General features: G+C 39.4%; 6 pseudogenes; all 6 read left to right on the top strand.

The window, feature by feature from the left end:
- Positions 1-1,547: 1,547 nt before the first annotated feature.
- LOC142677359 (5S ribosomal RNA) lies at positions 1,548-1,666 on the top strand (annotated as a pseudogene).
- Positions 1,667-3,191: 1,525 nt separating this feature from the next.
- Positions 3,192-3,310, top strand: LOC142705035 (5S ribosomal RNA; annotated as a pseudogene).
- An 811-nt stretch (positions 3,311-4,121) lies between these two features.
- On the top strand, positions 4,122-4,240 carry LOC142737745 (5S ribosomal RNA; annotated as a pseudogene).
- Positions 4,241-8,214: 3,974 nt separating this feature from the next.
- On the top strand, positions 8,215-8,333 carry LOC142716026 (5S ribosomal RNA; annotated as a pseudogene).
- A 1,288-nt stretch (positions 8,334-9,621) lies between these two features.
- On the top strand, positions 9,622-9,740 carry LOC142677082 (5S ribosomal RNA; annotated as a pseudogene).
- A 434-nt stretch (positions 9,741-10,174) lies between these two features.
- LOC142685583 (5S ribosomal RNA) lies at positions 10,175-10,293 on the top strand (annotated as a pseudogene).
- The last annotated feature ends 16,447 nt before the right edge of the window (positions 10,294-26,740 follow it).

Raw genomic sequence — 26,740 nt, 5'->3', positions numbered from 1 at the left:
CCCTTCTAAGCCCTGCCGTGTGTCCAATCAACCGTTTATTACCACATGTGGGGTATTGTTTTACTCGGGAGAAATTGCTCTACAAATGTTGTGCTGCTTTTTTTACTTTACTTCTTTTGGAAATGAAAAAAAATTAGCTAAACCTACATTTTATTTGAAAAAATGTAGATTTTCATTTTCATGGCCTAGTTCCAAAAATTTTTGCAAAAAAACTGGCCGGTCAAAATGCTTGCTATGCCCCTAGATAAATTCCTCGAGGGGTGTAGTTTCCCAAATGGGGTCACTTTTGGGGGGTTTCCACTGTTTTAGTTCCACTAGACCTGTTCAAAGCTGACATGGTGCCTAAAATATATTCTAATAAAAAGGAGGCCCAAAATCCACCAGGTGCTCCTTTGCTTCTGAGGCCGGTGCTTCAGTCCAGTAGCACACTAAAGCCACATGTGGGATATTTCCTAAAACTGCACAACCTGGGCAATAAATATTGAGTTGCATTTCTTGGGTAAAACATTCGGTGGTACAAAAAAAACTGGATTCAAAATGAATTTCTGGAAAAAAATAATGAACTTTGTAAATTTCACAAATACTTTTCTTTAATTCCTGCGCAATGTCTAAAGGGTTAAGAAACTTTCTAAATGCTGTCTTGAATACTTTGAGGGATGCAGTTTTTAAAATGGGGTGACTTATTGGGGGTTTCTAATATCTAAGGACCTCAAAGCCACTTCACAACTGAACTGGCCGCTGTAAAAATAGCATTTTGAAATTTTCTTGAAAATGTGAGAAATTGCTGCTAAAGTTCTAAGCCTTGTAACGCCCTAGAAAAATAAAATGATGTTCAAAAAACGATGCCAATCTAAAGTAGACATATGGGGGATGTTAGTTAGCAATATTTTTGTGTGGTATAACTGCCTGTCTTACAAGCAGATACATTTAAATTGAGAAAAATGCTAATTTTTGCAATTTTTCGCTAAATTTTGGTGTTTTTCACAATTAAATACTGAATGTATCGGGCAAATTTTGCCAGTAACATAAATTCCAATGTGTCACGAGAAAACAATCTCAGAATCGTTTGGATAGGTAAAAGCATTCCGGAGTTATTACCACATAAAGTGAAACATGTCAGATTTGAAAAATGAGGCTCTGTCAGGAAGGTTAAAAGTGGCCAAAGAGGGAAGGGGTTAAAGGCCATTCTAAGCTGAAATTTGCCTTTTCTCTTCAAATCGCAGATGAATAACATTTTAAGACCTCGCTAGTACCAGTGTGGGAGACTGTCTGGGAATCCGTGGTGCGGTAGACTTTTTATTATGTCGTTTAGATTTTGTTTCACATTCGATTAAAAAGGACTATGGATTAAAGCATTTAATGTCAATGGCCATTCTAAACTGAACATGCCTGCTCTCATCAGATCGCTGAAGTTTCACAGCTTAAGGCCTCGCTAGTACCAGTGTAGGAGACTGTCTCGGAATCCGTGGTGCGGTGGACTTTTTATTATGTCGTTTAGATTTTATTTCACAATAGATTAAAAAGGACTATGGATTAAAGCATTTAATGTCAATTGCCATTCTAAGCTGAATGTGCCTGCTCTCGTCAGATCGCAGAAGTTACACAGCTTAAGGCCTCGCAAGTACCATTGTGGGAGACTGTCTGGGAATCCGTGTTGCGGTTGACTGTTTATTATGTCGTTTAGATTTTGTTTCACCATGGATTAAAAAGGACTATGGATTAAACTATTTAATGTCATTGGCCGTTCTAAGCTGAATGTGCCTGCTCTCGTCAGATCGCAGAAGTTAAACAACTTAAAGAGGCTCTGTCACCAGATTTTGCAACCCCTATCTGCTATTGCAGCAGATAGGCGCTGCAATGTAGATTACAGTAACGTTTTTATTTTAAAAAAACTAGCATTTTTGGCCAAGTTATGACCATTTTTGTATTTATGCAAATGAGGCTTGCAAAAGTCCACTTACTTGTTTAAATCATCCACTTCTCTTCAGAACGCCCAGCTTCTGGCAGTGCAGATCTGTGACGTCACTCACTTCCTGCCCCAGGTCCTGCATCGTGTCGGCCACAGTTGATTCTGCAGCAGCATCAGCGTTTGCAGGTAAGTAGCTACATCGACTTACCTGCAAACGCTGATGCTGCTGCAGAATCAACTGTAGCCTCTGGTGCCGATGTGTCCTCGCTCATCCGACACGATGCAGGACCTGTGAGTGACGTCACAGCGTGATCTCTCGAGAACACGCTGTGTGTCTGCACTGCCAGAAGCTGGGCGTTCTGAAGAGAAGTGGATGATACTTCTCGTCAGAACGCCCAGCTAGTAAAAGTAGTAAAAACGCCCCGATGTACGCACATAATACACGCCCAGTTGGACTTTTACTTTAAACACGCCCAATTGGACTTTTGCAAGCCTCATTTGCATAAATACAAAAATGGTCATAACTTGGCCAAAAATGCTCGTTTTTAAAAAATAAAAACGTTACTGTAATCTACATTGCAGCGCCTATCTGCTGCAATAGCAGATAGGGGTTGCAAAATCTGGTGACAGAGCCTCTTTAAGGCCTCGCTAATACTAGTGTGGGCGACTGTTTGGGAATCCATGGTGTGGTTGACTTTTTATTATGTCGTTTAGATTTTGTTTCACAATCGATTAAAAAGGACTATGGATTAAAGCGTTTAATGTCAATGGCCATTCTAAGCTAAATGTGCCTACTCTCATCAGATCGCAGAAGTTACACAGCTTAAGGCTTCGCTAGTACCAGTGGGGGAGACTATCTGGGAATCGGTGGTGCGGATGACTTTTTATTTTGTTTCACAATCGATTAAAAAGGACTATGGATTAAAGCGTTTAAAGTCAATGGCCATTCTAAGCTGAATGTACCTGCTCTCGTCAGATCGCAGAAGTTACCCAGCTTAAGGCCTCAGCTAATATCAGTCTGGGAATCCGTGGTGCGGTTGACTTTTTATTATGTCGTTTCGATTTTGTTTCACAATCGATTAAAAAGGACTATGGATTAAAGCATTTAATGTCAATGGCCATTCTAAGCTTAATGTGCCTGCTCTCGTCAGATCGCAGAAGTTACACAGCTTAAGGCCTCGCCAGTACCAGTGTGGGACACTATCTGGGAATCGGTCGAGCGGATGACTTTTTATTTTGTTTCACAATCGATTAAAAAGGATTATGGATTAAAGCATTTAATGTCAATGGCCATTCTAAGCTGAATGTGCCTGCTCTCGTCAGATCACAGAAGTTACACAGCTTAAGGCCTCGCTAGTACCTGTGTGGGAGACTGTCTGGGAATCCGTGGTGCAGTTTCCTTTTTATTATGTCATTTAGATTTTGTTTCACAATCGATTAAAAAGGACTATGGATTAAAACAGTTAATGTCTATGGCTGTTCTAAGCTGAATGTGCTGGCTCTTGTCAGATTGCAGAAATTGCACAGCTTAAGGCCTCGCTAGTACTAGTGTGGGAGACTGTCTGGGAGTCCGTGGTGCGGTTGACTTTTTATTATGTCGTTTAGATTTTGTTTCACAATCGATTAAAAAGGACTATGGATTAAAGCATTTAAAGTCAATGGCCAGTCAAAGCTAAATGTGCCTGCTCTCGTCAGATCGCAGAAGTTACACAGCTTAAGGCCTTGCTACTACCAGTGTGGGAGACTGTCTGGGAATTCGTGGTGCGGTTGACTTTTTATTATGTCGTTTAGATTTTGTTTCCCAATCTATTAAAAAGGACTATGGATTAAAGCATTTAATGTGAATGGCAATTCTAAGCTGAATGTGCCTGCTCTCATCAGATCGCAGAAGGTACACAGCTTAAGGCCTCGCTAGTACCAGTGTGGGAGACTGTCTGGCAATCCGTGGTTCAGTTGACTTTTTATTATGTAGTTTAGATTTTCTTTCACAATCGATTAAAAAAGACTATGGATTAAAACCTTTAAAGTCAATGGCCATTCTAAGCTGAATGTGCCTGCTCTCGTCAGCTTGAAGAAGTTACACAGCTTAAGACCTTGCTAGTACCAGTGTAGGAGACTGTCTGGGAATCCGTGGTGCGATTGCCTTTTTATTATGTCGTTTAGATTTTGTTTCACAATCGATTAAATAGGACTCTGGATTAAAGTACTTAATGTCAATGGCCGTTCTAAGCTGAATGTGCCTGCTCTCATCAGATCGCAGGAGTTACACAGCTTAAGGCCTCGCTAGTACCAGTGTGGGAGACTGTCTGGGAATCCGTGGTGCGGTTGACTTTTTATTTTGTCGTTTAGATTTTGTTTCACAATCGATTAAAAAAGGCCTATGAATTAAAGCATTTAATGTCAATGGCCATTCTAAGCTGAATGTGCCTTCTCTCGTCAGATCGCAGAAATTACACAGCTTAAAGGGGTTTTCCAATCCTTTTTTTTTTTTTTTTAAATCAATGCAATGTTCCTCTATTAATATATTAGTGCATTCTGACTAGCTTTTTCTTGATAATAAATGTTTTTAGTAACACTACTCCCTATTGTTTACCTTGAGAGGTTTGTTTTGCTCAGTAAGTTCATTCCTCTTCTCTTCCTGTGTTTCTCCTCCCTGCATGCGCTGCTCTAATCCCAGCATGCAATGTGCATGCAGCAGTGCACTTGCTCCGCCTACTACACCCAGCTCTAGTAACTTCTGCAATCTCAGTCTTCATTTTGGTGCTCTCATTCTATTACTGATAGCACAAGCTGAAATCACTGGATATCTGCGTTTTTAACCTCTTAACGCCGAAGGACGGATATATCCGTCCTCAGCAGCAGCTAGTTTGCGCAGGAGGATGGATATATCCGTCCTGTAATCGTGCGGGTACTGTCACTGTACCCACGCGATCAGCGGCAGGAGCACGGCTGTTATACACAGCCTGGCTCCTGCTGCAACTGCCGGAATCAAAGCGCGCTCCGATTCCGGCAGTTTATCCCGTTAAATGCCGCTGTCAATAGTGACAGCGGCATCTAATGTGTTTGACAGAGGGAGGGAGCTCCCTCTGTCCCCCCATCGGCGCCCCCGCAAAGAAATCGCGGGTCGCCGTCGGGTTTCCATGGCAGCGGGGGTCTAACAAAGACCCCCAGGTCGGTCTTCAGCATCTGCCTGTTAGGCGATGCCGGAGGCATGACCTAACATATTGCCTGTCAGTTTTACACTGACAGGCAATAATGCTTCGGTATACTGAGTATACCAAAGCATTGTATATGCGATCAGTAGATCGCATAGTGAAGTCCCATGGTGGGACTAAAAAAAAAAATGTCAATCAGTTAAATAAATTTGGTGAAAAAAAAAAAAAAAATTACAGTGAAAATCAAATAAAAATACTTTTTTTTACCCAAAAAGTGGTTTTATTTAGTAAAAGTGTCAAAACAAATCACACATACACATATATGGTATCCCTGCCATCGTAACAACTTGAACAATAAAATTAACACATTAATTAAACCGCCGGATGAACGCCGTCCAAAAAAAACGCAAAAAAACAACGGCAAAATTCACTCTTTTCTCCCATTCCCCCCATAAAATATTAAATAAAAATTAATCTATAAGTCCTATGTACCCCAAAATAGTACTAATGAACACTACACATTGTCCCGCAAAAATCAAGCGCACGTACGGCCACATCGACGGAAAAATAAAAACGTTACGGCTCTTGGAATGCGGCGATGCAAAAACAAGTATTTTTTTTCTAAAAGGGTTTTTATTGTGCAAACGTAGAAAAAACATATAAAACCTTTACATATTTGGTGTCCCCGTAATCGTGCCGACCCATAGAATAAAGTTAACATGTTATTAACGCTGCATAGTAAACGGCGTAAATTTATAACGTGAAAATCAATGCTGGAATAGCTGCTTATTTTCAATACTCTCCTAAAATAAAGTTAATAAAAGTTAATCAATATATTATAAGCATCTAAAAATGGTACAATTACAAAATACAACTCGTCCCGCAAAAAACAAGCCCTTATACGGCTATGTCGACGGAATAAAAAAAAGTTACGACTCTTGGAGTGCGACCGTGAAAAAAAAAAAAATAATCCTTGGTCATTAACGTGCAAAATGGCCCGGTCATTAAGGGGTTAAACGGTTTGAAGAGGTCTTCTGGTACCAAAACAGTGGAAACCCCCAAAAGGTGACCCCATTTTGGAAACTAGACCCCTTGAGGAATTCATTGTAGTTTTCATGGGGTGCATGCGGCTTTTTGATCAGTTTTTATTCTATTTTTAAGTGGCGTGGTGACTAAAAAACAGCAATTCTACTATTGTTTTTTTATTCTATTTTTGTTACAGCGTTCACCGTGCGCTATAAATTACATATTCACTTTATTCTATGGGGCGATAAGATTAGGGCTCATTTACACGAGCGTGCTATACGTCCGTGCAACGCACGTCGCAGGGACCTATGTTAGTCTATGGGGCCGTGCAGACAGGTGCGTGATTTTCACGCAGCGTATGTCCGCTGTGTGAAACGCACGACGTCCTATATTTGTGCGCTGTTCGCACATCACGCACCCATTGAAGTCAATGGGTTTGTGAAAACCTCGCATGTCGCACGGAAGCAATTCCATGGGACGCGCGTGATTCGCGCAACAGCACTGTAAAGGACGAATGAAAACAGAAAAGCACCACGTGCTTTTCTGTTTACAAACATCCAAACGGAGTGTCATAATGATGGCGGCTGCGCGAAAACCACGCAGCCGCGCATCATAAAGGGCTGACACACGGAGCTGTTAAGTGCCTTTTGCGCACGCACAACGCCGCGTTTTTTGCTTGCGCGAAACGCACACGCTCGTGTAAACCCGGCCTTACGGTGACACCAGATGTTTATAGTTCTTTTATGTCTTATGGTATTTGCACAATAAAATTCGTTTTGTAAAAAATCAATCACTTTTTGTGTTACCATATTCTAAGAGCCAGAACTTTATTCTTTTTCCATCAATAAAGCCGTGCGAGGACTTATTTTTTGCATAACGAACTGTAGTTTTGATCAGGACCATTTTTAGGTACATGCGACTTTTTGATCTATTTTTAATAAATTTTTTGGGAGGTGAAGTGACCAAACAATTGTGATTTTGGTACGGTTTATTATTATTTTCTTTTAGGGCGTTCACCGCGCGGGATAAATAACGAAATAATTTTGTAGTTCAGGCCGTTACGGACGCGGCAAAACCAATTATGTATCGTTTATTTACTTATATATTTTTATTAATAATAAAGGACTGATAAGGGAAAAAAAGGGGATTTTTTCACTTTTAAAACTTTTATTTTCTTATTTTTACACATCTTTTTTTAACTTTATTACTTTGTCCCACTAGGGGACTTGAGGGCAGGAGGCCCTGATCGCTATTCTAATACACTGCACTACATGAGTAGTGCAGTGTATTAGAGCTGTCAGCTACTCACTGACAGCAAGCATAGTGGGTCCTGACTTTGTCAGGACCCACTAGGCTTCCATCAATGGCATAGCCGGACGCCATTGTTTGGTGTCTGGTTGCCATAGTAACCATCGCCGGCCGCTATCGTGTAGCAGGCCGACGATGGTAACTTAACCCCTAAAAAACTGCGATCTCTATTGAACGTGGCTTTTAAGGGGTTAAACAGCGGGGACACAGCGATCGGTCCCCGCTGTAGGAGCTGCTGTACAAGACAGCAGCTGTCACAGCTCCTGCATCTGTCGGGAAGACGGCCGAAACGGGAGTCACTAGGACACTAACGCTACACACCGACTTCAAACCTGCGCATGCGCAGTGTAATATACACGGCCGCTGAAGACGCAGCCACATAATTTCACAGAGCATGCGCGGTGGAGTGTGTTAACCACGCATGCTCTAATCAGATAAAGAAGCACGTGGTACGGTTACGTCATTTGTGACATAACCGTACAGTGTGAAAGCCGGAAACCGAAAGTAAGGTAGCAGACCAAATGGACGGGTGTGCACAGGAAGTGCAGATTTTGCTTTACTAAGGGGGCGGTGACGGAAGAGGATATACGATGCTACAGCCATCTGATGAAACGTAAGTACATTGTAAAGTTATATATTTTTCATTGTTTAATTTAAATGAATGTAATTTTTTACTTCCGGAAAACCCCTTTAAGCCATCGCTAGTACCAGTGTGGGAGACTGTTTGGGAATCCGTGGTGCGGTTGACTTTTTATTATGTCGTTTAGATTTTGTTTCACAATCGATTAAAAAGGACTATGGATGAAAGCATTTAATGTCAATGGCCATTCTAAGCTGAATGTGCCTGCTCTCGTCAGATCGCAGAAGTTACGCAGCTTAAGGCCCCGCTAGTACCAGTGTGGGAGACTGTCTGGGAATCCGTGGTGCGGTTGGCTTTTTATTATGTCGTTTATTTTTTGTTTTACAATAGATTAAAAAGGACTATGGATTAAAACCTTTAATGTCAATGGCCATTCTAAGCTCAATGCGCCTGCACTCGTCAGAGTGCTGAAGTTATGCAGCCTAAGGCCTCGCTAGTATCAGTGTTGGAGACTGTCTGGGAATGTGTGGTGCTGTTGACCAATTGTTATGCTGTTCAGAATTTGTTTCAAAATCGATTAAAAATAGACTAAGGCTGGATTCACACGAGCGTGGCGTTTTTGCGGATGCAAAAATGCGGCGCTTTGCGCGCGCAAAAACCACTTGACAGTTCCGTGTGTCATCCGTGTATGATGCGCGGCTGCGTGATTTTCGCGCAGCCGCCATCATAGAGATGAGGCTAGTCGACGTCAGTCACTATCCAGGGTGCTGAAAGAGTTAACTGATCGGCAGTAACTCTTTCAGCACCCTCGACAGTGAATTCCGATTACCATATCGAGCAACCTGTTAAAAAAAAAAAAAAAAAAAAAAAAAAAAAGAGGTTCGTACTTACCAAGAACTTCCCGGCCGTTGCCTTGGTGACTCGTCCTTGGTGACGCGCCTCTCTTGACATCTGGCCCCACCTCCCTGGATGACGCGGCAGTCCATGTGACCGCTGCAGCCTGTGCTTGGCTGCAGCTGTCACTTGGACTGAATTGTCATCCCGGGAGGTCAGACTGGAGGAAGAAGCCGGGAGTTATCGGTAAGTCAGAACTTCTTTTTTTTTTACACGTTCATGTATATTGGGATCGGAAGTCACTGTCCAGGGTACTGAAACAGTTTAACTCTTTCAGCACCCTGGACGGTGACTATCTCCTGACGTCGCGTACCGGCAATTTTTTTGCCGGGTTCGGCCAAAACGAGTTCGGCCGAACCTGGTGAAGTTCGGTTCGGTTGTCCGGGTTCGCTCTTCTCAAAGACACTCCGTTTGGATGTTTGTAAACAGAAAAGCACGTGGTGCTTTTCTGTTTACATTCATCCTTTTGACAGCTCTTGCGCGAATCACGCAGTTCACACGTAAGTGCTTCCGTGCGGCATGCGTGGTTTTCACGCACCCATTGACTTCAATGGGTGCGTGATGCGTGCAAAACGCTGACAGAACGGACATGTCGTGACTTTTTTTCAGCGGACTCACGCTGACGAAAAATCACGGACATGTCTGCAGGGCCCCATAGACACATATAGGTCCGTGCAACGTGTGTGCAAATCACGCGCGTTGCACGGATGTTTTTCCTGTTCGTCTGAATAAAGCCTAAAGCTTTAAAAGTTAATGGCCATTCTAAGCTGAATGTGCCTGCTCTCGTCAGATCGCAGAAGTTACACGGCTTACGGCCTCGCTAGTACCAGTGTGGGAGACTGTCTGGGAATCCATGGTGCTGTTGACCTATTGTAATGCTGTTTAGAATTTGTTTCACAATCGATTAAAAATAGACTAAAGCTTTAAAAGTTAATGACCATTCTAAGCTGAAATGTGCCTTTTCTCGTCAAATCGCAGATGAATAACACTGTAAGACCTCGCTAGTACCAGTGTGGGAGACTGTCTGGGAATCCGTGGTGCGGTTGCCTTTTTATTATGTTGTTTAGCTTTTGTTTCACAATCGATAAAAAAGGACTATGGATTAAAGCATTTAATGTCAAAGGCCATTCTAAGCTGAATGTGCCTGCTCTCGTCAGATCGCAGAAGTTACACAGCTTACGGCCTCACTAGTACCAGTGTGGGAGACTGTCTGGGAATCCGTGGTGCGGGTGACTTTTTATTATGTCGTTTAGATTTTGTTTCACAATCGATTAAAAAGGACTAAGGATTAAATCATTTAATGTCAATGGCCATTCTAAGCTGAATGTGCCTGCTTTCATCAGATCGTAGAAGTTACACAGCTTAAGGCCTCGCTAGTACCAGTGTGGGAGACTGTCTGGGAATCCGTGGTGCGATTGCCTTTTTATTATGTCGTTTAGATTTTGTTTCACAATCGATTAAAAAGGACTATGGATCAAAGCATTTAATGTCAATGGCCATTCTAAGCTGTATGTGCCTGCTCTTGTCAGATCGCAGAAGTTACACAGCTTAAGGCCTCGCTAGTACCAGTGTGGGAGACTGGCTGGGAATCCGTGGTGTGGGTGACTTTTTATTATGTCGTTTAGATTTTGTTTCACAATCGATTAAAAAGGACTATGGACTAAAGCTAAAGATGTGAATAGCCATTCTAAGCTGATTGTGCCTTCTCTCATCAGATTGCAGTAGTTACACAGCTTAAGCCCTCGCTAGTACCAATGTTGGAGACTGTCTGGGAATCCATGGTGCTGTTGACCTATTGTTATGCTGTTTAGATTTTGTTTCACAATCGATTAAAAAGAAAAATAGACTAAAGCTTTAAACGATAACGACCATTCTAAACTGAAATGTGCCTTTTCTCGTCAAATCGCAGATGAATAACACTTTAAGACCTCGCTAGGACTTCCAAAAGTGAAGGCTTGTCTCAAACCTGGTGAAGAATCCAAATACTCCTCCCCAGACAAAGAGGTCAGATCTAGGAATGATGATACCTGGGGGTTATAATTTTTGGATTGGTGGGAGGAAGGTATGATCCAAGTAAGATATGGGATCCCGCAGATAACTTTAATTCTGGAACTACAGGTCACTGGAAATGGAGCGTAGTTAGCCTTAACTTTAGTATAGGACGAACAGCTATGTTTTAAGTTGATTTTTGTGACCTGATCAAAACAAAGTGTAATCAAAATAAAGAAGAAGCATCCAAATTAACATGGTCAGACAAATACATCTGAGCCATACATATAAACACATATGGAGCTAGGATGTGCAGTTCATGGGCCCAAGCTATATGGACCACACGAATGGCTAGAATTCCTTAGATATACTGCCAAAAGTCTTAAAAAATGGGAGTTGTATAGCCTGCGCTACAGCTAGGCCGCAAGTAGGAACAGTCCCCTTTCCCTTAAGTAACGAGGAAGATCCGGAAGGACTTCAATGTATCATAAAACCGTACAATAAAGCATACAAACCAACCACGAAAGAGGGAAAATGTAAAACGTTGACCCTCCTGTTCTCGCCAATCCAGAAGCCAGACATCCCACCTCAGGTTATTTGCTTATCCTGGTAACTATACTTGTTTTGCACTCCCAGGGAAAGGCCATAACTATGGCCAACTTCAGGACAAATATTTCTATATGACAGGAAACCGACAAACTGTCTTCAGCCAGTCTGAGCCACAATACGCTCTAATATGTGTATATAAACCAGGGCTTGTGTGATGAAACTCAGACAACTGCTTGACAACTATATGTTGTGTGTTTTGTTGTCTCCTTACCGGCAAGAAATAAAGGAACCTACTTCTAATTCAGATGACTTCGTGCCTCGCTTGATAGATCTAGAAAATTCTCCTGTCACAAAGAGAACCGGGTGTGTATCGATATAAAGATGCAAAAATTGGCAGGTACTGTATGTAGGTATAGGTTCATCTGCTGCACACTTGTGCTTTGAGGGTCAGTTGACACATTGCTAAATACTGAGTTTTTTCCACAATGGAATTGGTTGTGCAGCAAATACAGTAGCAGCAAAGTGGATGAGATCAAACAAATTTCATCCACACTCTGCGTAAATACTGAGCGGAAAAAACACTCAGGAATTGACCTGCGATGCAGAGTTTATTCTGCAGCATGTCAATTGTATTTGCGTAAATGCGGCTTATTTGTTGTGGGTTTTACCCCATTGAACTCAAAGGGGAGGTAATACCCGCAACAAATAACAGTTGTTGCATTTTTGGCGACCGCTATGCTGCGATTCTGATGCAAAAAACGCAATTCTGGAAATATCCCAAAAAATTGTATACTTACCCAGAAGTCTGTGTTCCTCCCTGCAGCACAGCCTCCTGGGATGACGTTTCATCCCATGTGACTGCTGCAACCAAACAGAGCCTGTAGAAGGTGATCACATGGGATAAAACAGTTTGGTGCGGCTTTTCGGACAGAATTTCCAGCGGCGCACAGGGTGGATACACTGCGTGCTTTTGCGCTGAGTATCCGTCCCATGTGAGCTCAGCCTGAATATTATTGGTCAAATTGAAAAACAAACTCACCGCAAGGTGATGAGCAGCCTTTCCTCTGCAGAGATCGCCTTCCTCATCACTGTATTTGAATAGGTCAGATAAGGACGGAGGATCGGCAGCAAACGATCAAAGCAATGAATGGGTAACCAACAAAACAAAATGAATTTGTCTGGATACCTGAAATGTAAAAATTATATTGTTTGTTTTTTAAAATTGGAAAACATTTTCTAAAATAGATACACAAACAAAATTTTACTCCGTAAATCACAATATAAGTTAGTGAAGAGTCCCTTCTGTGGCCGCTCCAATAATAGGGGGTGTACCCACATTCGGCGTCTTCTTCTAGCTTGCTCCTGGGGAATTTTTTTTTTTTTAAAAAGCTAAGATTAACCAAACTTGACTTGCTCTATGATGATAATCCTAAACTACATTCTCTATGTGGAGCTATTTCATTAAACGAAACGGAAAAGTAACATATATTACATATCACATTACATATTGAATTTGACTGACGTGTCTTAAACAACAATGCTGATGATTATTAGTAGTAATAACTTCATGTAAGGCCTTCTTAGTTTCAATGGCCGATTAGCACGTTCCATGGTAGCAGAAAACACGCTTGTATGTAAAATGATGAACATGAATGGTGTAAAAGGATACATGTCATAGAAGGTGACCTAAATTTATTTATTTATTTATTTTATTTATTGTATTGTCACTATTTAAAAAAACGCACCGATAACCGCAACTAATTCTGCAGCAAAAACGCATATAAAGATGAGAATTTTACGCAACGGATTGTCTGCTAGTTTGTGCGGAAATGCTGCAGAAATTTTCTGCAACAAATACGCAACATGTAGACAAGCCCTAATAGTTCTTACTTTTACGGACGCATCTATACCAGTTTTGTTCATTTTTTATCTTTTTACATTGTGCTTGAGGGAAAATAGGTATTACAAAAACTTTGTTTTACTGTTTTTACTTGTCTCCTAGTGGACTTTAACCAGTGATCGTTGGATCGCTTGCGCGATATACTGCGATACTAATGTATTGTATACATGATACCGGTGGCAGGGCTTCATAGGAGTACAAAGATGGCGGACCTGGGAGCCTTCATCAGGGCACCCCGTGATCGTGTAATATGGGGGCCGTTGGAATGTTACAGGGGGCCGCCCTCGTTTCTAGTCATTTAAATGAAAGGTCGCTATTGACTGCGGCATTTAACAAGTTAAACAAGCGGGATCCCGCTCGTTACCCTGAAGCGTTGTCACACTTGTTCTATGGTGCAGGCTCAGCCTGTGAACCTACTTCATGTTACCCCATCCCATGTTCCCCCCCATACATGTGGCAGATATTGGGAGGGGATAAACACACACGCATACACACGCATGCGCACACACGCACACACACACGTACACGTGTGTGTGTGTATATATATATATATATATATGTGTGTATGTGTATATACAGTAATATAGCTCTCTATCTATCTATCTATCTATCTATCTATCTATCTATCTACAAGAAACAGGGAGAGAACCTCCAGCTCACCGGTCTGCGTCTCCAACAGCGTCCATCGGATCCCCGCGACGGCCCGCGGTATGAAACAATAATGTAGAGGAAGAGTGATCCAGCGCTGATGTTAGTTTAAAAGGGAAATGAGAGTCCCATGTTTATTAGAAAAAAATTTTTTAGTAAAAATAGAACGGGAGACGCAGTCCCAAAGTGCAAGTAGTTAGGGTATATGCCCCAAGCCTACGCGTTTCAAACGCGGTCTGCGTTCTTAATCATGGCAAGAAAGATAATGACCGTGTGTCTGGGGCTCTCTTGTATGCTGAGTGATCAGCTGTAAGAGCCAGTATGCAAATGACGATGATTAGCGGAAATAGTCAGTCAAGGGGTAGCTAACACCCAGCGGGCAAGTAAGTAAATATATCGTAAAATCTAATCGATATAAATATGTGTACATCAAGTGTACAGTATTCTTCAAAAGCGATTCTAGGATATAATATATAAATATAACAACTTATGTATAGATAGTGATAAATAAGCCCGTTAATTATTGGTAAGCTCGTACAAAAGAGACTGAGACACCCGGTCGTACATATACTTGTACATACATGAAAAGCAAACATGGCATGTTGACATATCAAAGAATTAAAAATATTTGTATATGAATAAGGTTAAAAAAGAATTGAAGAAAACAGAACAAACTAAATATTTGTATAGTACAGTATTCATAATTCATCTATAATCGTAAGATTTATAAGTATCATGATAAATTACTAAATCTAGAATTGAGTTTTATTAGTATTTCATCATAACAAATGTCTAAATCTAATGTCCTCAACGAATGATAAATATTGTTTCCCCCCCCCTTCCTTTACCCCGGGGTAGCATATGTTAATCTATTAGTGTAGTTTCTTCTATGAATATGTTGGATATAGTTGTGTTTAATATTAATATTATTACATATAGAGCAAGTACTTGATTAGTATCCAAGAGGATAATAGATCTCATGTAAAATAGAGAGACTTCACATCCACTGAGAAACCTTCGCTGGATCCGGAACTAAACGACAACCGCAAGGCAAAAGCATTGGTCTGTGTATATATTAGAGACATATCAGCACCACAGGAGACTTCTGTATGTGAACAACCGATATAAGCATTAATGTGAACTACATATGCTGATGAGGATGTTTAAATATTTGGAAATCGTAACTAGTTTGAATTACTTGTGAAAACAGACATTAACGCATCGCGGTAGATGTGAATTGAATCCTATACAATGACGGAAAAGAATGTGTTTTCTCATGACAATAACAAAATACACACTGACAATCAGCTAATAATAGACTGGTATAAGAAAACATGGCACGATATTAGAATAGTTAGATATAAATTCCGTATTCCATGGAGTATGTAAAATGTTCATTAGCCTAATTCTGTATTATAGTTGACCATATATGGCCAAACAAGTACGTATAAACGGCAGAAGAAAACGTTAGATAACCAACTATAATGTTAACAACAGTTGTACGTGTGTAGTCCAACAATATTGATTTGAGATTATAGTTTGCCTCTTTTCATATACTACCGAAATATCTAAGAATAGGCCCATTTCTTACACTCATATGCTACATATTTTCAAGACAATCAAAACTAAGAGATCTTTACGCATTGGAATAAACCTAAGGTAAGGACAAAGTATATTGGGATCAACATGATCATAACTGTGTCATATGAGTGCATAAAGTGAGTACCATACTTGAATGAATATAATTGATTGTAAGTGTGTTTCAGCAGTCCAAAGAAAAAGGAAAATACGGCATGGTGGGAAACGTCCACCCCGAGATGAAGTCGGAAAGGAGGATGACCCACGGCCGCGGCCCGGCCATCCAGCAGCAACTAGTAAGTAGCACAGATGTTTATGGTAAATGGTGCAATATATTGTCAGATTATTTTTGATGGTTGACATTATTATGGTATATATATATACAAATGTTGCCTTTGAATTGTTGACAAAAATATTGGGTTGGCAAGAGCAGGACTAATAGTAACATTAATATATTTAATGAACAAATAATAAAGCCCAATTGTAAGGGATTTAATTTATGAAAAATAAAATAATGTATTACTAGGCGAAGTTATTGTAGTACCGCGCAATAGGTATTCATTTATAATGATCATTATTATCATAAGTAAGTTATTAATTCTGGAGTTTAGATTGAATATAGATATCTAGTAATTCATAATGTTGATATATTTAACCATACCCGCTTGTAGGGGATTTATTATATAAGGGCCAGAATAAAATATTACTCGTCAAGACATTGTACTTAATATCCAAATAATATTTATTATATTTATTTCTTTGAAATGCTCATTGTTGACACTAATGGATTTTGTATTCCAAGGTGTAAATTGGATATGAATATCTCAGAGTTCAATAGTGGAACATAAGTTCCTTCCTGAGATTAAGTCCCTGGGGAAAGCGGGTTTCCAGATTATAAATCCAGAATGCCTCCCTCGTGAGCAAGCGATGTTTCAGGTCTCCTCCTCTCATCGTCCCCCTTACTTTCTCTATGGCATATGTACAAAATGAGCTGACATTTCTGTTATGGCAAGTGACAAAATGTCTGGCTGCATTGGAAATATTGATGATAGATGGATTACGTATATAACCAAGATGTTCCAAAATACGAGTTTTAAATTTCCTTGTAGTGCAGCCTACATATTTGAGTTTGCATATCGTACATTCAATAATGTAGACTACATAGTCACTATTGCAATTCATGTAAGATTTGACAGCAAAGATGGTAGTTTCTGTGGAATTTGAGTATTGTTTGTTTATTTTTACAAAATTACAGACTTTACATGGACTAACCCCACACTTGTAAAACCCTTTGTGTGTAAGCCAAGTAGGCTTGGGGTTGTTTGTTGGTAAAAGTGATGGGGATAATAAATTACCCAGGGTTTGCGCCCTGCGGGAAACTACTCTACATCCCTCTTTCAAAAGTTTCTCTAATTTGGGATCTTCGTACAGTAAAGGAATGTATTTTAATACCATATTTTTGATAGTATCAAACTGTTTGCTATATTGTAGCACGAGAGTTGGAGTACTGTAATTTTTTGTTGGGATATTTTGAGTTCTGTTCGATGATATAAGAGAATCTCTATTTTTAGTTCCAACAATATTTTTAGCCCTTGCCAGGGTCCAATCTTTATAACCTCTAGCTTTAAGTCTTTGACAGATGATAGACTCCTCTTTGGTATATCCTACATGGGAACTACAGTTGCGTTTGGCCCGTGTCAGCTCACCTATGGGGATAGCAGAGATGGTATGAATAGGATGACAACTAGTAGCATGCAATATGGTGTTACCTGATATTGGTTTACAGTAGATATCAGATTGAATAATATCTCCAATTTTACAAGTCAGACTCAAATCCAAAAAATTGATGCACGTTGGATTGAAATTATGAGTAAATCTGAGGTTGGAATCATTATTGTTCATAAATGATATGAACAATGGTATGGCAGATACATCTCCTTCCCAAATGAATAGGAGATCATCAATGTATCTGCCATACCAATGGATGGAATTAGAAAATGGGTTGGCTGGAGAATATATATAGTGTTCCTCCCACCATGCCATGGTGAGATTGGCTATGGAGGGAGAGAACTTGGCCCCCATGGATACTCCACGTTTTTGTAGATAAAATTTATCTGCAAAACTGAAGTAATTGTGTGTCATGAGGTAATGGGTTATTTCTATCAAAAATATTTGCATGTCCTTGTCATAACCACTATATTTATTGAGATGATATCTCAGTGCCTCTAGGGCGATGTCTTGTGGGATACTTGTGTAAAGGGCAACAACATCACAGGTGAGCCACGTAAAATCATGATACCAAATTTTTTTGTGGAATGCCTCAAGGACATCTTTGGTGTCCTTGAGGTGCCCCGGTGTTCTGATAACCAAAGGCTGGAGGAAAGTATCCAGCCACTCAGATATCCTTTCAGTAAGGGAACCTATGCCAGAGACAATTGGTCGCATGGAGGGAGGATTCAATCCCTTATGTGTCTTGGGAAGTGCATGAAGGATAGGAACTATTGGATGTTCTACCAGCAAATATTTGAGTTCTTTATTTGAGAGTATGCCCAGATTTGATCCTTTGTCTAATATTTTATTGAGAATGGTGTAAAATTTCTCAGTCGGATTGCGGTCTAATCTGGTGTACGTATCTGTATCATTTAACAGTGTCATGATCTGGCTGATATATACATCTTTATCCAACACAGTGATGCTACCTCCCTTATCTGCCATGCGGATAACTATGTCTGGGTTATCGTGTAGCGATCTTATTGCCTGTTTCTCTGATAATGTAAGATTATGTGAGAAATTATCACTATTGACGGATTCTTGAATTTTATGCAGTTCGCGTTCCATGATCTGCTGAAAGGTGTCCATAGAGTCGGTGCGAGACTGAATCGGATAGAATCCTGGATTCTTGACTTCAAAAATGGATGTCGGAAGGGGAGATGGATTAATATGTTGTCCAGCCAGGTCTTCCAAATGTAGCAATGTAGTTTGTTCCTGGAACGACAATGTCCTGTATGCATTGACTACTTGAGATGTTGATGATATTTCTGATGAGGGAATGACTTGAGTTTCTTCAGAGGATGAAAAGTGTCTCTTAATAGTGAGGTTTCGTACAAACTTATTTATATCGAGCAATGTACTGAATAGATCGAAATTTTGATTAGGTACGAAATTTAGTCCCAATGAAAGAACTTTAATCTGAGATATCGTAAGAGACATGGATGAAAGATTGACTACGTCTAAGGTTCTTAGTGCCTCTGGTTCCTCAGTCTGCGGGGCAATATGATGCCGGCTTGATTTATGCTTGCGACCCCCCCTCCTCCCCCGTTTTTTGAAACATCATGTATGCTATTATAGTTGGATCTTGACCGTTGATTATATCTTGACGTATCCGTATCCGATTCACCCTCTGCCCCATCCGTGGTTTCAGGTTCAGTAGAACTGAAACTGACTTTGTGAGAGTTGGGCAGATATTTGTGTGGAGAACGTCTATTCCTCAGGATAGATTTGGTCTTATATCTGTTGTAATTTGCTCGATGCCATGTGTAGACTTCATTATTACTATAATCCTGGTTGTCCCTCTGGAACTTCACTTTTTTTGTTTCTGCAATCGATTTCTCCAATTGTTCCAGGTGATCGTTAGTGCGTTTCTGCAGTAATGTGAAGTCTGGTGAGCTGGAGGATAGATTGATCTCATCCCTTATTTTGCTGATATCCTTTTGCAATTCCAATAATTTAATATTTTCTTGCTTGGTAATCAGCCGCATAAGGTTGATCGAGCAGTCTGTTAGAATATTATTCCATTCCATTGAAAATTCATCCGAGTAGTTATGGGTTGGCGTTTTTCTCAATCTCAAACCCCTCGGGATCATGTTTTTAGAGATGTAGTTCTGGAGAGTAGTGAGATCCCACCAGACTTTGGTTTCTGTGGATGATAGTTTTTCCAATTCCTTAAATTTATTATGTAAGGATGAATTGGATAAATCAGAATAGTCTGAGTCTCCAAATACTAGAGCCGCCATTTCTGCTCTTGAGCGCTGTGGCATTTGGGAGAACGACATATTTGTAATTGTGATACCTTTTGTATAATAGAAATAGATTGAAAATGATGGTAGTACGTAAAGGCAAAAATCCAAAAAATATATATATGATATTCTTCAATTCTTGGTTAAAAATAACACATGAAAAAATGAAAATAGAAGCAACACATTCCTTGATTGCAATATATGTATGCCTTGGGAATAATGGTTGTTGCACTCGCTTGAGTGTAAACCAGGGAAAATAAATGAATGAAAAAATTTCAAATTGCTCCTGGTTACAAATCAAAATGACATTTTAGTATCCATATAACCTGATTGAATGGAATGCCAGCCCGTATGCATGAAAGGTATACCAAGCATGTATTACAAATTACTCCTGGCTCCAGGTATGAAATGATGTTAAAGTCAATGTAACACGAGTGAATATGCAAGCTGCTAGCCGATGTGCACGGAGGATAGGCCGTAATATGGGTAATAGAAACAGGGAGAGAACCTCCAGCTCACCGGTCTGCGTCTCCAACAGCGTCCATCGGATCCCCGCGACGGCCCGCGGTATGAAACAATAATGTAGAGGAAGAGTGATCCAGCGCTGATGTTAGTTTAAAAGGGAAATGAGAGTCCCATGTTTATTAGAAAAAAAAATTTTAGTAAAAATAGAACGGGAGACGCAGTCCCAAAGTGCAAGTAGTTAGGGTATATGCCCCAAGCCTACGCGTTTCAAACGCGGTCTGCGTTCTTAATCATGGCAAGAAAGATAATGACCGTGTGTCTGGGGCTCTCTTGTATGCTGAGTGATCAGCTGTAAGAGCCAGTATGCAAATGACGATGATTAGCGGAAATAGTCAGTCAAGGGGTAGCTAACACCCAGCGGGCAAGTAAGTAAATATATCGTAAAATCTAATCGATATAAATATGTGTACATCAAGTGTACAGTATTCTTCAAAAGCGATTCTAGGATATAATATATAAATATAACAACTTATGTATAGATAGTGATAAATAAGCCCGTTAATTATTGGTAAGCTCGTACAAAAGAGACTGAGACACCCGGTCGTACATATACTTGTACATACATGAAAAGCAAACATGGCATGTTGACATATCAAAGAATTAAAAATATTTGTATATGAATAAGGTTAAAAAAGAATTGAAGAAAACAGAACAAACTAAATATTTGTATAGTACAGTATTCATAATTCATCTATAATCGTAAGATTTATAAGTATCATGATAAATTACTAAATCTAGAATTGAGTTTTATTAGTATTTCATCATAACAAATGTCTAAATCTAATGTCCTCAACGAATGATAAATATTGTTTCCCCCCCCCTTCCTTTACCCCGGGGTAGCATATGTTAATCTATTAGTGTAGTTTCTTCTATGAATATGTTGGATATAGTTGTGTTTAATATTAATATTATTACATATAGAGCAAGTACTTGATTAGTATCCAAGAGGATAATAGATCTCATGTAAAATAGAGAGACTTCACATCCACTGAGAAACCTTCGCTGGATCCGGAACTAAACGACAACCGCAAGGCAAAAGCATTGGTCTGTGTATATATTAGAGACATATCAGCACCACAGGAGACTTCTGTATGTGAACAACCGATATAAGCATTAATGTGAACTACATATGCTGATGAGGATGTTTAAATATTTGGAAATCGTAACTAGTTTGAATTACTTGTGAAAACAGACATTAACGCATCGCGGTAGATGTGAATTGAATCCTATACAATGACGGAAAAGAATGTGTTTTCTCATGACAATAACAAAATACACACTGACAATCAGCTAATAATAGACTGGTATAAGAAAACATGGCACGATATTAGAATAGTTAGATATAAATTCCGTATTCCATGGAGTATGTAAAATGTTCATTAGCCTAATTCTGTATTATAGTTGACCATATATGGCCAAACAAGTACGTATAAACGGCAGAAGAAAACGTTAGATAACCAACTATAATGTTAACAACAGTTGTACGTGTGTAGTCCAACAATATTGATTTGAGATTATAGTTTGCCTCTTTTCATATACTACCGAAATATCTAAGAATAGGCCCATTTCTTACACTCATATGCTACATATTTTCAAGACAATCAAAACTAAGAGATCTTTACGCATTGGAATAAACCTAAGGTAAGGACAAAGTATATTGGGATCAACATGATCATAACTGTGTCATATGAGTGCATAAAGTGAGTACCATACTTGAATGAATATAATTGATTGTAAGTGTGTTTCAGCAGTCCAAAGAAAAAGGAAAATACGGCATGGTGGGAAACGTCCACCCCGAGATGAAGTCGGAAAGGAGGATGACCCACGGCCGCGGCCCGGCCATCCAGCAGCAACTAGTAAGTAGCACAGATGTTTATGGTAAATGGTGCAATATATTGTCAGATTATTTTTGATGGTTGACATTATTATGGTATATATATATACAAATGTTGCCTTTGAATTGTTGACAAAAATATTGGGTTGGCAAGAGCAGGACTAATAGTAACATTAATATATTTAATGAACAAATAATAAAGCCCAATTGTAAGGGATTTAATTTATGAAAAATAAAATAATGTATTACTAGGCGAAGTTATTGTAGTACCGCGCAATAGGTATTCATTTATAATGATCATTATTATCATAAGTAAGTTATTAATTCTGGAGTTTAGATTGAATATAGATATCTAGTAATTCATAATGTTGATATATTTAACCATACCCGCTTGTAGGGGATTTATTATATAAGGGCCAGAATAAAATATTACTCGTCAAGACATTGTACTTAATATCCAAATAATATTTATTATATTTATTTCTTTGAAATGCTCATTGTTGACACTAATGGATTTTGTATTCCAAGGTGTAAATTGGATATGAATATCTCAGAGTTCAATAGTGGAACATAAGTTCCTTCCTGAGATTAAGTCCCTGGGGAAAGCGGGTTTCCAGATTATAAATCCAGAATGCCTCCCTCGTGAGCAAGCGATGTTTCAGGTCTCCTCCTCTCATCGTCCCCCTTACTTTCTCTATGGCATATGTACAAAATGAGCTGACATTTCTGTTATGGCAAGTGACAAAATGTCTGGCTGCATTGGAAATATTGATGATAGATGGATTACGTATATAACCAAGATGTTCCAAAATACGAGTTTTAAATTTCCTTGTAGTGCAGCCTACATATTTGAGTTTGCATATCGTACATTCAATAATGTAGACTACATAGTCACTATTGCAATTCATGTAAGATTTGACAGCAAAGATGGTAGTTTCTGTGGAATTTGAGTATTGTTTGTTTATTTTTACAAAATTACAGACTTTACATGGACTAACCCCACACTTGTAAAACCCTTTGTGTGTAAGCCAAGTAGGCTTGGGGTTGTTTGTTGGTAAAAGTGATGGGGATAATAAATTACCCAGGGTTTGCGCCCTGCGGGAAACTACTCTACATCCCTCTTTCAAAAGTTTCTCTAATTTGGGATCTTCGTACAGTAAAGGAATGTATTTTAATACCATATTTTTGATAGTATCAAACTGTTTGCTATATTGTAGCACGAGAGTTGGAGTACTGTAATTTTTTGTTGGGATATTTTGAGTTCTGTTCGATGATATAAGAGAATCTCTATTTTTAGTTCCAACAATATTTTTAGCCCTTGCCAGGGTCCAATCTTTATAACCTCTAGCTTTAAGTCTTTGACAGATGATAGACTCCTCTTTGGTATATCCTACATGGGAACTACAGTTGCGTTTGGCCCGTGTCAGCTCACCTATGGGGATAGCAGAGATGGTATGAATAGGATGACAACTAGTAGCATGCAATATGGTGTTACCTGATATTGGTTTACAGTAGATATCAGATTGAATAATATCTCCAATTTTACAAGTCAGACTCAAATCCAAAAAATTGATGCACGTTGGATTGAAATTATGAGTAAATCTGAGGTTGGAATCATTATTGTTCATAAATGATATGAACAATGGTATGGCAGATACATCTCCTTCCCAAATGAATAGGAGATCATCAATGTATCTGCCATACCAATGGATGGAATTAGAAAATGGGTTGGCTGGAGAATATATATAGTGTTCCTCCCACCATGCCATGGTGAGATTGGCTATGGAGGGAGAGAACTTGGCCCCCATGGATACTCCACGTTTTTGTAGATAAAATTTATCTGCAAAACTGAAGTAATTGTGTGTCATGAGGTAATGGGTTATTTCTATCAAAAATATTTGCATGTCCTTGTCATAACCACTATATTTATTGAGATGATATCTCAGTGCCTCTAGGGCGATGTCTTGTGGGATACTTGTGTAAAGGGCAACAACATCACAGGTGAGCCACGTAAAATCATGATACCAAATTTTTTTGTGGAATGCCTCAAGGACATCTTTGGTGTCCTTGAGGTGCCCCGGTGTTCTGATAACCAAAGGCTGGAGGAAAGTATCCAGCCACTCAGATATCCTTTCAGTAAGGGAACCTATGCCAGAGACAATTGGTCGCATGGTTGTCAGTGTGTATTTTGTGTATTTTGTGTATTTTGTTATTGTCATGAGAAAACACATTCTTTTCCGTCATTGTATAGGATTCAATTCACATCTACCGCGATGCGTTAATGTCTGTTTTCACAAGTAATTCAAACTAGTTACGATTTCCAAATATTTAAACATCCTCATCAGCATATGTAGTTCACATTAATGCTTATATCGGTTGTTCACATACAGAAGTCTCCTGTGGTGCTGATATGTCTCTAATATATACACAGACCAATGCTTTTGCCTTGCGGTTGTCGTTTAGTTCCGGATCCAGCGAAGGTTTCTCAGTGGATGTGAAGTCTCTCTATTTTACATGAGATCTATTATCCTCTTGGATACTAATCAAGTACTTGCTCTATATGTAATAATATTAATATTAAACACAACTATATCCAACATATTCATAGAAGAAACTACACTAATAGATTAACATATGCTACCCCGGGGTAAAGGAAGGGGGGGGGAAACAATATTTATCATTCGTTGAGGACATTAGATTTAGACATTTGTTATGATGAAATACTAATAAAACTCAATTCTAGATTTAGTAATTTATCATGATACTTATAAATCTTACGATTATAGATGAATTATGAATACTGTACTATACAAATATTTAGTTTGTTCTGTTTTCTTCAATTCTTTTTTAACCTTATTCATATACAAATATTTTTAATTCTTTGATATGTCAACATGCCATGTTTGCTTTTCATGTATGTACAAGTATATGTACGACCGGGTGTCTCAGTCTCTTTTGTACGAGCTTACCAATAATTAACGGGCTTATTTATCACTATCTATACATAAGTTGTTATATTTATATATTATATCCTAGAATCGCTTTTGAAGAATACTGTACACTTGATGTACACATATTTATATCGATTAGATTTTACGATATATTTACTTACTTGCCCGCTGGGTGTTAGCTACCCCTTGACTGACTATTTCCGCTAATCATCGTCATTTGCATACTGGCTCTTACAGCTGATCACTCAGCATACAAGAGAGCCCCAGACACACGGTCATTATCTTTCTTGCCATGATTAAGAACGCAGACCGCGTTTGAAACGCGTAGGCTTGGGGCATATACCCTAACTACTTGCACTTTGGGACTGCGTCTCCCGTTCTATTTTTACTAAAAAATTTTTTTCTAATAAACATGGGACTCTCATTTCCCTTTTAAACTAACATCAGCGCTGGATCACTCTTCCTCTACATTATTATCTATCTACAAATCGGAAAATGAGCAGCAACTCCAAGGTTCAAGTGAAAAAATGGGTACTTTATTGCCCGTGCGACGTTTCAGCTCCGTCCACTGGAGCCTTTCTCAAGCCTTGTTGCACCCACACACTGCCAGTGCTGCCTGACTTTGTTTGTATCTATCTATCTATCTATCTATCTATCTATCTATCTATCTATCTATCTATCTATCGTGTTGCTTGGGTTTTAAAAGTTCAGGGGTACAAGCCCCAAGATGTGTGTTTATCCCCCACTACCTGAATTTTAAATATTAGTATATATGTGTATATATGTATGTTTGTATGTATGTATATACAGTATATATATATATATATTTATATATATATATATATATATATATATATATATGTGTGTGTGTGTGTGTGTGTGTGTGTGTGTGTGTGTGTGTGTGTGTATATACATATGCATATATATATATCCAAAACGAGACTGGAAGCAGCACTCAGCAAAAAATGTGAATTTATTCACCCAACACAGCAACGTTTCACTTCCTCCATGGAAGCGTTTTCAAGCAAGAAAATGCTTGAAAACGCTTCCATGGAGGAAGTGAAACGTTGCTGTGTAGGGTGAATAAATTCACATTTTTTGCTGAGTGCCGCTTCCAGTCTCGTTTTTGGATATATGCATGAGGAGCACGTCACTCCTTATTTTTGAAGCTAGCACCAACCGTTTTCTTGGCTATTTACACAGTGCTGCTCCTATCCCCTGTTCTACTGTGCATATATATATATATATATATATATATATTTACAAAAATTTAAATCAAGAGCAGCACCATGCAGGAATGAATAATAAATGTGGGTGCCAGCCTCAGGGTAAAGGCTATATCTAGAGATGAGCGAACCGGGACAACCGAACCCGGTTTCGGTCCGAACATCGGGAAAAGTTCGATTCGCAGCGAACCCGTTTTGACCGAACCCGGCTACATTTTGGCGACTCCGGCATGTTAGATGTAAAATGGAGGATTTCACAATATCACCTGACATCAGGCTACCCCATAATGCCTTGCAAACGGCTCTCCCAGCCAATCGGGAGGCAGCATAGGGGCGGGCTCAAGCCTGCAATAAAAGTCTATGCACGGAGCTCAGCGGCCATTTTAGAGACAGGAGCTGTAGGGATAGTATCTCTGTTCAGTAAGGGAAAGATTTAGGAATCTAAAAGCCAGGAATCCAGCAATCGAAGGGGCTCATCCACTACTCACTACTCAGCCTGTGTGTGAATACGCTTTTATAAGGGGCTCATCCCCGTTGCATCCAACTTGCAATACAGGCAGCCTTTGTAGTAGTACTAGAAGGCCCAGCATTCCCTGAGTGTACCGCAGCGTGGCTGATAGAAATTCTCATTCATTGCCATTTGCCAAGCCAG

This window comes from Rhinoderma darwinii, chromosome 1, assembly GCF_050947455.1.
Source record: "Rhinoderma darwinii isolate aRhiDar2 chromosome 1, aRhiDar2.hap1, whole genome shotgun sequence".
Lineage (NCBI taxonomy): Eukaryota > Metazoa > Chordata > Amphibia > Anura > Rhinodermatidae > Rhinoderma > Rhinoderma darwinii.
Note: the sequence above shows the minus strand (reverse complement) of the source record. Positions and strands in the feature narration are given on the sequence as shown.